The sequence below is a fragment of the Peromyscus californicus genome, unplaced genomic scaffold (assembly GCF_007827085.1).
Source record: "Peromyscus californicus insignis strain IS unplaced genomic scaffold, ASM782708v3 Scaffold_15__1_contigs__length_86483966, whole genome shotgun sequence".
In the NCBI taxonomy this organism is placed as follows: Eukaryota; Metazoa; Chordata; class Mammalia; order Rodentia; family Cricetidae; genus Peromyscus; species Peromyscus californicus.
This window is the reverse complement of record NW_026294447.1, coordinates 24,143,836-24,156,363: the sequence shown is the minus strand read 5'-3', so window position 1 is coordinate 24,156,363 and position 12,528 is coordinate 24,143,836. Positions and strand designations below refer to the sequence as shown.

At 49.1% G+C, this 12,528-nt stretch overlaps 3 non-coding genes across 3 annotated transcripts; 1 reads left to right on the top strand and 2 right to left on the bottom strand.

Moving 5' to 3' along the window:
* Window positions 1–1,267: 1,267 nt before the first annotated feature.
* On the top strand, window positions 1,268–1,431 carry LOC128111357 (U1 spliceosomal RNA). The gene has a single exon (XR_008218604.1). It is a non-coding gene; the product is annotated as a U1 spliceosomal RNA (small nuclear RNA).
* A 3,760-nt stretch (window positions 1,432–5,191) lies between these two features.
* On the bottom strand, window positions 5,192–5,355 carry LOC128111345 (U1 spliceosomal RNA). Its single transcript, XR_008218600.1, has one exon. It is a non-coding gene; the product is annotated as a U1 spliceosomal RNA (small nuclear RNA).
* A 6,518-nt stretch (window positions 5,356–11,873) lies between these two features.
* LOC128111334 (U1 spliceosomal RNA) lies at window positions 11,874–12,037 on the bottom strand. Its single transcript, XR_008218592.1, has one exon. It is a non-coding gene; the product is annotated as a U1 spliceosomal RNA (small nuclear RNA).
* Window positions 12,038–12,528: the final 491 nt, after the last annotated feature.

The following is a 12,528-nucleotide window of genomic DNA, read 5'->3' as shown; positions in this document are numbered from 1 at the left end:
GTTCCATTCTGTTTTGGTTTGTTTTCTCAAGACAAGGTTTCTCCGTGTCACGGCCCAGGCTGTCCTGGAACTCAGTCTGTAGCCCAGGCTGGCCTTGAACTCACAGAGATCCGCCTGCCTCTGCCTCCCGAGAGCTGGGATTGAAGGCGTGCGCCGCCGCCACCACCGGCCCGCAGGAAGGTGTTCTCGTCCTTATGCTGAGCTGGGAGGCTCGCAGCTCCCCTAAGGTTGTTTCGGGCCTGTAAGCCCTCAGTCTCAAACTCAGGACAGGTGGTTGATAGGAAGGAGACAAGTACCGGAATCTCTTTTCTTTTTCCTTTGTAGACAGGATCTGATCGTGTGGTCCTGGCTGGCCTAGACCTCGAGACATAGACAAGTAGGACCTCTCTGCCTCTCTCTGCTTCGCCTCCTGGCCCCTGCCTCTGCCTCTGGAATGCGGAGGTTAAAAGTGTGCAACCTCCACACCCAGCAGCAACTGAATTAAAACGAAAGAAAACAGCTTATCCTTTGTGGGCTCTTTTTTCCCCCGTTTGTTTTGTTTTTACCGCGCGCCTATGAGCGCGGAGGTCGGAGACAAACTTTCTGGAAGCAGTCTCCTGTGGATTCTGGGGCTAGAGCAGAGGTCTTCAGGCTGGCAGAGCGAGCGGTCACACCGACTAAGCCACCTGCCCCGGAGAGTGAATTATTTTTTCTTTTGAGACATGGCCCCCCGTAGCCCAGGCTGGCCTCACAGTCTGTCTCTACCTAGCCGGAGATGGCTTTGAACCCTGGGTCCTAACGCTGGAACTCCAGGCTCGCGTCAACACTTCATCGACACCCCGGCTTGTCACGTTTCTGGAAGTTGACCGCAGACGCAAACGCGATCCCGACACGGTCCCCGCGGATGGTGTGTAAAGGGTGGTCAGTAGTCGGCGCGGAGGCCTGGCCGTCCGCGGCGTCCCGCTTCAGGCTCGGGGCCAGGGACCCCGGGGTGCTTCCGAGCGTTGGGCGCACCCTGGGCGGAGGCTGGGAGCGGGGCCTTTGACGTCAGGGCGGGGGCGGGGCTATGCAGACGAGGCGGCGCGCAGTGGCTGCCGGTCCGCGGGGCTGGGCGGGCCACGTTCCGCGAGGCGACGATCCCGTGTGGGTGAGTGTGCTGTCCGTGGGGGCAGAAAGACAGCGACGGGTGTGGAGGGCGTGGGCGTCGATTCGGTGTGGCGAGGGCGGTGACCGTGCGTTCAAGGGGCGCGCGTGTGTAGGGCGAGCGAGCGGGCTGTGGCGGCAACTCATACTTACCTGGCAGGGGAGATACCATGATCACGAAGGTGGTTTTCCCAGGGCGAGGCTTATCCATTGCACTCCGGATGTGCTGACCCCTGCGATTTCCCCAAATGCGGGAAACTCGACTGCATAATTTGTGGTAGTGGGGGACTGCGTTCGCGCTCTCCCCTGGTGTTAGCTGTCTCAAAAGTAGAATCTTCTCAGAATCTCTTTATCAACCATGATCCTTGGAACTAGGTGTCCTACAGGACCGCATCCTGTGACTAGTGTGCTTTCTTGCTGCGTGTGCTCTATGCTTTCCCTGTCCTAGAGTGGTAGTAGAGCCGGCTGTAAATCAGGCTGCACAGAACCCACGTGAGCCTCTGCCTTCCAAAGCCCCTTAAAACTGAGTTCAGTACTTGAAATTCACATGGTGAAGAGGAAATCCTGCCAGCTGTCCTCTGGCACATGGACCCCACCGACCCCAATTCATAAAGGTTCTTGATTCACTAAGTCCAACAGGAGCGCCCCTCACCCGCTAGCTGCCTAGAATTCTTCTGAGTGTTGTCTTCTCCCCAGGCCTCGAGAGTTGTTGTAACTTTAAAATGTATCAAATGAATATGTGTGTGTGTGTGTGTGTGTGTGTGTGTGTGTGTGTGTGTGTGTGTGTGTGTGTTTTGCCCGCATGTATTCCTGTTGGGTGCCCACAGAAGGCATACGGAAACTCGAGTTACAGAGCGTTGTTGAGCAGCTATGTGGATGCTGGGAATTGAACCCAGGTCCTTTGGAAGAGCAACAAGTGCTCTTAACCAATGAGCATCTTGTGCATGTAAACACAGTTGCATCATGTCCACGGGACAGCTTTTCACAGCTCTCCTCCCACACTGTCAGTCCTTACACTCTTCTGGCCCTCTTCTGAGTTCTCTGAACCTTGGGTGGGGGAGGTTGGTGTAGACCACTCATCAGCAGTTGAGCGCTCACAGTTACTTACTCTCAGCATTTTGACCGGTTGTGGATCTCTGCAGTCACCATTACACCAACGTGCTGCAGAGAAACGTTTCTGGGTATATAAATATTTAGAAGGCAGTTTGACTGTAGAGCAACACAAATCTGGGTATAAATATAAATATTTAGAAGGCAGTTTGACTGTAGAGCAACACAAATCTGGGTATAAATATAAATATTTAGAAGGCAGTTTGACAGCATGACCATTTAGCACAACAGTATTATGTGAGGGAAGACATTGTTTTTCAGTGGTAAACCACACAACCTACAGACAACCTTAATGAAATTCACTGGGAAACATTATATGATGCCTGTGGCACATGCCTTTAAAAGATCCCAGCACTCAGGAAGCAGAAGCCGGCAAATCTGAGTTTGAGGCCAGCCTGGCCTACAGAATGAGTTCCAGGACAGCCAGGGCCACACAGAGAAACCTTGTCTCAAAAAAAAAAAAACAGCAAAACAAAACACTTTATTGAAGCCTACAGTTCCACATCACAAATCCATCATCATGGGGGCCAGGAAGGATGCTGCTTACTGGCTTGCTTGCTCATTACAGCCTGCCTGTTCAGCCTGCTTTCTTATAGCACCCTGGACCACCAGCCCAGAAGTGGCACTGCCCACAAGAGGCTGGGCATTCCCACATTCACCAGTGATTAAGGAAATGCCCTTCGGGCTATCCTGCTTATTGCCGATCTTATAGAGGCAGTTTCTCAACTGAGATTCCCTCCCCTCAGATGACACTAACTTTTGACAAGTTGATAGAAAGCTAGCCAGTTTAATCCAAGTAGCACTCAGGTGGTGCAGGATCACTCTGAGCTCAAGAATGGCCTGGTGTACTGGCTAGATTTATGTCTGTAAATATATCTAGCTGTAAGGCCCTCTGTCTGTCTCTCTGTCTCTCTGTGTCTTGTTTTTTGAGATAGGGTTTCTCTGTGTAACAGCCCTGGCTGTTCTGGAACTCGATTTGTAGTCCAGGTGTTGTGCCTGCGTCTTGAGACCCCCAAGCAAGACCACCATAGAGCCAATATCCGATGCAAAACACACAGGGGTTTATTGATGACAAGCAAGCCCAGGTTTGGTCCACATCCAACACCCTGGCTGGCCAGGTGAAGGAGGACGGCCCTGAGCTATGAGGGTGAGGGGTTTTTAAAGGGAAAAACCGCAAACAGGGTGGTATAAGCCTTTGCATCATATGATGTATGTAACCTTTGAATTTAATGGTTGGGGGTTGCAGTTATCATTTGGGGAGCAGGCCTGGACAAGTCCCAGGTTTTGTCCTTGTGCTGCCATGGAGCCTGGCTGGCCACGCACGTTCACATTGACCCAGGCACTAAGTTGGTGAGGGGTCCCAGACAGTAACAACTGGCTGAACCTTGAGCAGTCAGAGTACGTGCAGAAAGGGAGCAAGGACTATGTCACACACACACACCCTCCCCCAAACTGCTTGCTTGAGTCTCGGGAAACTGAAATTGAGACCTGATCTCTGCAAGAATACTGACAGCCTGTTATGGCGTGTGCTTGCTCCTTTCACAGGCTGGCCTGGAACTCAGAGATCACCTGTCTCTGCCTCTTCAGTGCTGGGATTAAAGTCGTGCACCACCGCCCGACACTAAGGCATTTTATTAATTAGTGATCCCTGGGCTGTTGTTGGTGTCAGGGTCTGTAAGAAAGCAGGCTGACCGAGCCTTGGGAAACAAGCCAGTACTCCTCCCTTGCTTCTGCATCAGCTCCTGCCTCCAGCCTCCAGCCAGCGTCCTGCCATGCTGACTGAGTTCCTGTCCTAAGTTCCTTGGATGTGGAAGCATAAGCCAAATAAACAAACCCCTTCCTCCCCAAGTTGCTTGGATCACGGTGTTTTGTCCCAGCAACAGAAACCCTGACTAAGACACCTGGTCTACATATCTAGTTCCCGGCCAGCCAACAAATACACAGTTTAAAAGCAAAACCCCAAACCAAACAAGTAAGATATGAAAGTGGAGGAGGGGTACTGGAGAAATGACTCAGCTGTTGAGAGCACCTGCTGCTCTTTACAGAGGACCCGGGTCTGGTTCCCAACACCAGCCACATGGGGGCTGATACTCGTCTATATCTCCATTTCCTGGGGACCCAACCCCTACCCTCTTCCCGGCCCCTGTGGGCACTGCACGAACGTGGTACACAGATGTACCGGTGTTTGTTTCCCTTTCTATACTGGCAACGATGGTTTCCAGAGCTTCCTAGTTAAGGGTTGCTGTGATTAAACAGCGTGACCTTTAGGAGCAAACAGAGGAGGAAAAAGGTATACATGGTTTTACACTTCGGCATCGTGGTCCGGCATTGAAGGAAGTCAGGGCAGGAACTCAAACGGGGCAGGCAGGAGCCCGGAGGCAGGAGCTGATGCAGAGGCCACAGAGGGGTGTGCTTACCCTGTCGCCTTGGTCATCATTGCTCAGAGACTTTCTCTTAGAGAACTCAGGACCACTAGCCCAAGGTTGGCACCCACAACAAGGTGGGCCCGCCCTCCTCATTCACTAAGAAAATGCGGGCAGGCAGGCAGGCGGTGGCGACGCAAGGCCTTTAATCCCAGAATTTTGAGAGGTAGGCGGATGTCTGCGAGTTCGAGGCCAGCCTGGTCTACAGAGTTGCAGGATATCCAGAGCAACACAGACAAACGCTGTCAGAAAGAGGGAAAATGCCCTAGGGCCAAACCCTGTAAGGCGGTGAGTGTGGTGGTTCAGAAAAATTGCGGTTTGTATCAAGCACTCACATTCCCAATCTGTTTTCACTGCCAGTATACGAGGGTGGACAAAATTAATAACGCAGTCAGATAGCAGGAAAGCACCTTCAAAGAAGACGCGCAGTGAAGAGCCCTGGAAATTTGGAGACACACATCCAGAGTAACCAATGGTTAAGAAGAACAATGTCGGGAAAGGACATCTAAACAAGTCTAACTTTTCACCCCAACTACCAGGGGAGAGCGCGAACGCAGTCCCCCACTACCACAAATTATGCAGTCGAGTTTCCCGCATTTGGGGAAATCGCAGGGGTCAGCACATCCGGAGTGCAATGGATAAGCCTCGCCCTGGGAAAACCACCTTCGTGATCATGGTATCTCCCCTGCCAGGTAAGTATGAGTTGCCGCCACAGCCCGCTCGCTCGCCTCACACACGCGCGCCCCTTGAACGCACGGTCACCGCCCTCGCCACACCGAATCGACGCCCACGCCCTCCACACCCGTCGCTGTCTTTCCGTCCCACGGACAGCACACTCACCCACACGGGATCGTCGCCGCGCGCGACGCCGCCCTCCGAGCCCCCCGGACCGGCGACCACTGCGCGCCGTCTCGTTTGCATAGCCCCGCCCCACGTGCTTTTTTTTTTTTTTTGCCATGCGACCGCGATGGCCCCTGGGACTCCCTGAACGTACTACTTAGCCTAGGAGGACCCTCAACTCTGATCCTGCCTGGGTGCCCTCGTCCACAGCTGGGGTCACGCACTCGGGGATTGTGCGGGCCACGCTTTCTCAGAGTACCCAGGACCACAAGTCCTCGCCCACCGTGGGCTGGGTCTTCCCTCATTCACCACCCATGAAGGAAATGCCCTTCGGGCTCTCCAGCCTTCAGCCTGATCTCGGGTCAAGCTGACAATCAACTGGCCAGCACAGCCCCTTTAATCAATCCCAACGCTCCGGCGGTGCAGGAGCACCGTGAGTTCGAGGCCAGACGTCTGTGGTCCACATATCTAGTTCCAGGCCAGCCAGGGCTCCCCGGTGAGATCTCGTCTCAAAACCAACAAACAGGCAAACAAAAAAACAAACACAGGAACCAAACAGACAAGACATAGAAGTGGAGTTGTGGGGCTGGAGAAACGACTCGGCGGCTTAGAACGCTGGCTGCTCTTGCGGAAGACCGAGGCTCCAATGCCCGCACCCACGTGGCAGCTCACAGCCGTCTGCCAGCTCCGGTCCCAGGGGATCCGATCGACGGCCTCTTCTGACATGCCCAGGTCCTGGCACACAGGTGGTGTGTCACTCGTGAAGACACACAAAAATAGTTTTTAAAAACGGTCAAGAGAGTGACCAGGGTCGTGAACGTGGTTGACGTACATTGTGTGCGTGTGAAGACGTCACTAATGAATGGAATTATTACGTATAGCCGCTGTGTGTGGATGGTTACCGATAGGCAAAGGATAACCCCAGCCAGCACTCAGGAGGCCGAGGCAGGCGGATCTCTGCGAGTTGGAGGCCTGGCTGGGCTACAGAGTGAGTTCTGGGACAGCCAGAGCCACAGAACAGGACCGAAGCACGAAGACTCGAGGGCCGGGTTGTGTGGAGGGAGCTCTGTGAGTTCTAGGCCAGCCACAGCTACACGGAGAGACCCTGTCTCAAAACAACAACACACAAAACTGCGACCTGGGCAGGGACATGTATATAACTCAGTGAGAGAGGGCATGCCTAGCGTGTGAGATCAATCCTCAGCACTAACGGGTTAAATAAACAAAAAAAACCCGCTAAATCCGAAAACCTGCGATAAAGTGATTGGTTCTTTTTTTGTAACCACAAAACACAGCCTGCCAGTAAAAGAACTGGCTGAGGGGAATACCTTGCTGGCTTATAATCTGTTAATCTATAACAGTTGTTTGGGTATGAGTGTACGTAGGTTCTTGGGGATAATTTGTTTTTCAAATGTTTAATCACGTACAAGATATGGAAAACATGCTGTTTCTTACTTGTATTTATTGTCACCACTCACTTGGAAAATAGAATATAACCACATTGTAATTTCTATATTGCCTGAAAGGATTTGTTGGGGTATATAAGCTGTAGAGGAAAAATAAAGCGAGAGCATAAGATAGAATAAAGATAGAGTTAGAAGGAAAACATCACAAATGAGAGAATAAGGAAGAATAAGACAGAGTCAGAAGGAAAACATCCAGAGAGAAGGAAGGGACATCTCTGGATAGAGATAAAAGAGAATACAGAATGCAGACTCAGAATACAAAAGAAGAATAAAGAGAAGGTCTGAAAGAAACCATCAAGAGAGTGTGGGAGTGTCTTTCCCCTCACACCCTCAGATTAAACAACAAAAAAAAAAGCCACAGTAAGCAGACTCCATGGATTCCCTTTGAGCCCTGTGCTGCTGGAGGCTGGTCCCCCAGGCAGCAAAAACTGTGGTAACAACAGCCACTAAGCTGACAAACTCCACCCACAGATCACTTTGGACTGCAACTGCTCAGGACAATTTCAAGGCGGCTAGCTGAGATGGTTCATCCTCATGCACTGCTCCAGCCAGGACTTCAGATAAGCCCTGCACTTTCCCATCACACAGAGACTGGCAAGGAAGGGTGCAGCTACTCTCCAGGCCTTGACTATTATCTTCATTTTCTCAGGGTCCCCTGGAGATGCCACCGCCCCCAGACAGCAGGAAGCAATTTAGAGAACATGACGCCCACATTCCCAAGAGGTGGGGTGGGTGGTTTTTGGTGATTCTGTGGGTTACGGATATTTGTCATCATTTAGGAGGGTTGGTACAAGTTGTTGTTGGTCATGGTCAGGAAAAAAGCTGAACAAAGGAGATTAGATTCAGGGATCTCGTTCTGAAAAGAGAAAGAGAGGATTTAGAAATGATAGGATAAAGGGTAGATTATTGAATCTACTTTTAAATTAAAAGGACAACTACTAGTCTCAAATATTTTACATTGGTATGGATTTTTGTATATTGATACCAATTTCGGTTATTTTTGTTATATATATGTTTCTACTCTTGTTTAAGATATTTCTGTGGGATTGGTGATTTAGCTCAGCAGTAGAGCGCTTGCCTAGCAAGCACAAGGCCCAGGGTTTGGTCCTCAGCTCTGAAAAAAAAGATATTTTTGTATATTGATACAAATTTAAGGTTATTTTTGTTATACCGTATATATGTTTCTACTCTTAAGATATTTTTGTATAATGATACAAACTTAAGGTTATTTTTGTTAGAACATGCTGTATACACATTTCTGCTCTTGTTTAGGGTGTTGTACCTACCTATGCAGCTCATTTAACAATGTAATTTCTAGTTCTTGGAAGTTGTTATTACAATCTATTCAGGATAATAAAGAAATGCAGGTTTGTAGTTCATTACCTATAACGATCAAACTTGTAACCATGTTAGGTATGTTTTCAAGGTCAAACAGGGATATATTTTAGATAGATAGATGGTCTTCAAACACTTCAAAGACCTACAGTATATGGCAGTTAAAATGTTTTGTTAACACAAGGCTTTTCATGACAGTGAGACATGTCTGCTCCTGGCAGCACCGATTTACTTCAGAGGAGATGATGGGCATCCAAGAACCTCCATATGGAATTTGCTTTCAATGAGGCAAAACTAGCTATTTGGGCAAGAAACTGCTCTTGTCTTGTCTGCTGACAGTATGCTGCCCAAACTGGACAAGCAAGGCACTGAGGAAAAAGACTGTTAAACTTTGCCGAGACAAGGTAGGACAGTCCTTCAAAATTCCTGCTTCACAGGAGTCTGTCAGATATTCTAGGCCTGTAGGCCCAAGATGGATGCCCCAACGTTGGTGAGGAACCTTGGTGACTGTCCAGGCAGCCAGCTGCTTCTGTCATTTCTATACTTTTGGAAGTTGTTTGCTCTGCACTTCCTGTTTACTCAGGTAATAGTATATCCTTCTCAGGTCTCTGATGGAGTTGAAGACAATATACTTATAGTTACAGCTTTCCTTGTTATGGAGTACAGAAAAAACAACCTCACAAAACAGGTATAAAGTGTATAAGGTTGAGAGACATGAATGCTTAAGTTATTTATCAAAGAAAATGGTTGAAGGTCTAAAAAGGTAATTTTAGGCTGGTTATACAAGCTATGATAGAAAGTAAATTAGGTACAGAACTTTTGATTCACCAAGATAGGATACATAATGAGATATTTTCTCTAAATTTGCCAAATACAGATAGATTGGACATTGTAAATATCATTCTTATCTGATAATTGCTCTTATTGTATATAGTTTTACTCTGTTGGAGTTAAAAACCTTTCCTTTTTATTTAGACAGAAAGGAGGAAATGTTGTGATATTTATACACACTGTAAAGATATATTACTATGATTGGTTTAATAAAGAGCTGAATGGCCAATAGCTAGGCAGGAGGTATAGGTGGGACTTCCAGGCAGAGAGAGAAAGAAAGTAGGAGATGACAGACACCAAGGAGACATGAAAGGAGTCAGAGATGCAGAATGAAAAAAAGCCACAAGGCAGAATGTAGATTACTATAAATTGGTCAATTTAAGTTATAAGAGCTAGTGGGACAAGCCTAAGCTAAGACCAAGCTTTCATAATTAATAGGAAGCCTCCACGTCATTATTCGTGGGCTGCTGGGCCACAACAAAGCATGCTACACTCTTCCAGAGACGCCGGGTTCAATTCCCAGCACCCACTCCCACCTGGCACCCACATGGTGGCTCACAGTCATCTGTAACTCCAGTACCCGATGTGCCTACACTTCTCCTCTGGCCTCTGGGGGCACTTTGACAAGGTGGTGCACAGACATCCACGCAGGCAAAACATCCACACACGTGAAACGGTACAGTTTCTTTTTTCCAAGACAGGGTTTCTCTGTGTAACAACAGCTCTGGCTGTCCTGAACTTGCTCTGTAGACCAGATTGGCCTCCAACTCACAGAAATCCATCTGCCTTTGCCTCGCAAGCATTCAGATTAAAGCCGTGTGCCACCACTGTTTGGCCCACAATACAATATTTGTAACAATATTTTTCTGAGACAGGGTTTCTCTGTGTATTTTTGGTGCCTGTCCTGGATCTCGCTCTGTAGACCAGGCTGTTCTCGAACTCACAGAGATCCGCTTGGACCTGCCTCCCGAGTGCTGGGATTAAAGGCGTGGGCCACCACTGTCTGGCAACAATATTTTTAAAAAGAGATTTATTTATAATCTGTGTCATGGTGTAGTCAGGGTCTGAGGCATCAGGGCACACCAGCCTCGATGGACTGAACCCCAAACTGCCACGCAGAAGCATCCTTATTGATTGTTACACAGAAGTTGTGTTTTAGAGTAAAACAAGTTCCTCTTACCAAAGCCCCTGGTCTGATCTACATGGTTCGTGAAGGAAAACGTCACAGCTACCCCTGCATCTTAGTCCTCATGTGCACTGTTGGCAGTACTCAATAGCCCAAGACAGTCCAACTTTGCCAGGACCTTACTGTGACAAAAGTCACCAAAAATGCTGTAAAGCTCCTTCTGAAAAACAACTGTTTGGCTCCACCTCCACCCCTGGCATCCTGGTATCCCTATACCCAAAGAGTCTGAGGTGTTCTGGTGGAAGACCTACCTCAACTCCCCTCCCCATCTCTTTCCTTAAACCCACCCCTTCAAAGCCCACCAAACACAGCTTCTCCCCCCAGAGAGGCTCAAAACCACTCCCACAGAGTTTATAAGCAGCATCCCAGAAAACAGACACGTGGTTCTTCCGGTCTTGGCCCCTTCTCCTCTGAGGGGCCGGGAATCATCTGGGAACGCTTTACCCATTAAACTTGGGCTTTTCCAGTTCGGTTTAATTTGGATTGCTGCATTCACGGAGAGGCCTTATTGGGCTGCAAAGACTTATCAAATTCTATAAATTGAGCAATGATATCCTGTTTTGTGCGTTGAAACGTCCCACAAATGGACAGTACTATCAGGACAATATCATGAATGTAATAAATCAATACAATTAATGTAATTAGTGAATATCATAAATATAATTATTGAATGAATACTGCGAATGTATTTAAAAAATACTTCGAGTGTAATTAAAAAATAAAGAACCTCTGTAAATCACAGAAAACAATCACTGTTTTAAACATCGTTTTCTTCAAGGTCTATAAATACTTCCAGAAAACAACTGTTTCATTCTAATGTTTACCTTAGATACAATGACTCTACTAGATTTCCACTACAGAAATAAAAAAATCCCTCAACCCTCGTGTTGAGCCGCCTTGTCCTCCATTGAACTCTAAGGGGACCGGAAGTCTCCAAAAAAGTACTTTCTGTCTCTTGTCTCTGGGGCTGCCCAACCCTACTGCAGGGGCCCACTGTGCAGAGTGGGTGGGTGGATGGATGGATGGATGGATGGATGGATGGATGGATGGATGGATGGGGGGGGGCAACGTGGGTGCTGATGCTTGGAGCAAAGATCTGGCCTTATCAAAGTGGTTCTGGAACCCCAGGAGATGAGAACCAGAAAGGAGCCTGTTGGAGACTTTCTGCCACAGCCAGTGGGTGACTCTTGAGAGTGAAGGCTGGGCACTTGGAGGTGTGCACAGACGCTCCAGGTACCTAGTGCAGGGTGCCAAAGCTGTTCAGGGCAGTCTCCTGGGACTCAGTGCCCCTCCTGCGACTCGCAAAAACCCATGGTAGTTGTTACTCAGATCTCTCCAAAAGCAGTCTGTACATAAATCTAACAATGTCACACTACAAGTTACAAGTGTGCGAGCCATAAAACTCGGACATGAAAAAATGAAGGTAAGTAATTGGCACGCCCCTCGAGGTTGCTATAACACACACAGCACCCCACCAGAATGCTCAGCTAACGACACAAAGTTAACAGAGGATAACGAGAAGAAAAAAAAGAAAGTCTTACTTTAGGGAACAACAGTCACCAGGGGAGAGCGCGAACGCAGTCCCCCACTACCACAAATTATGCAGTCGAGTTTCCCGCATTTGGGGAAATCGCAGGGGTCAGCACATCCGGAGTGCAATGGATAAGCCTCGCCCTGGGAAAACCACCTTCGTGATCATGGTATCTCCCCTGCCAGGTAAGTATGAGTTGCCGCCACAGCCCGCTCGCTCGCCTTACACACGCTCGCCCCTTGAACGCACGGTCACCGCCCTCGCCACACCGAATCGACGCCCACGCCCTCCACACCCGTCGCTGTCTTCTCGCGCCCACGGACAGCACACTCACCCACACGGGATCGTATCCCGCGCGACGCCGCCCTCCGAGCCCCCCGGACCGGCAAGCACTGCGCGCCGCCTCGTTTGCATAGCCCCGCCCCACGTGCTTTTTTTTTTTTTTTTTTTTTTTTTTTTTTTTTTTTTTTTTTTTTTTTTTTTTTTGCCCTGCGACCGCGATGGCCCCTGGGACTCCCTGAACGTACTACTTAGCCTAGGAGGACCCTCAACTCTGATCCTGCCTGGGTGCCCGCGTCCACAGCTGGGGTCACGCACTCGGGGATTGTGCGGGCCACGCTTTCTCAGAGTACCCAGGACCACAAGTCCTCGCCCACCGTGGGCTGGGTCTTCCCTCATTCACCA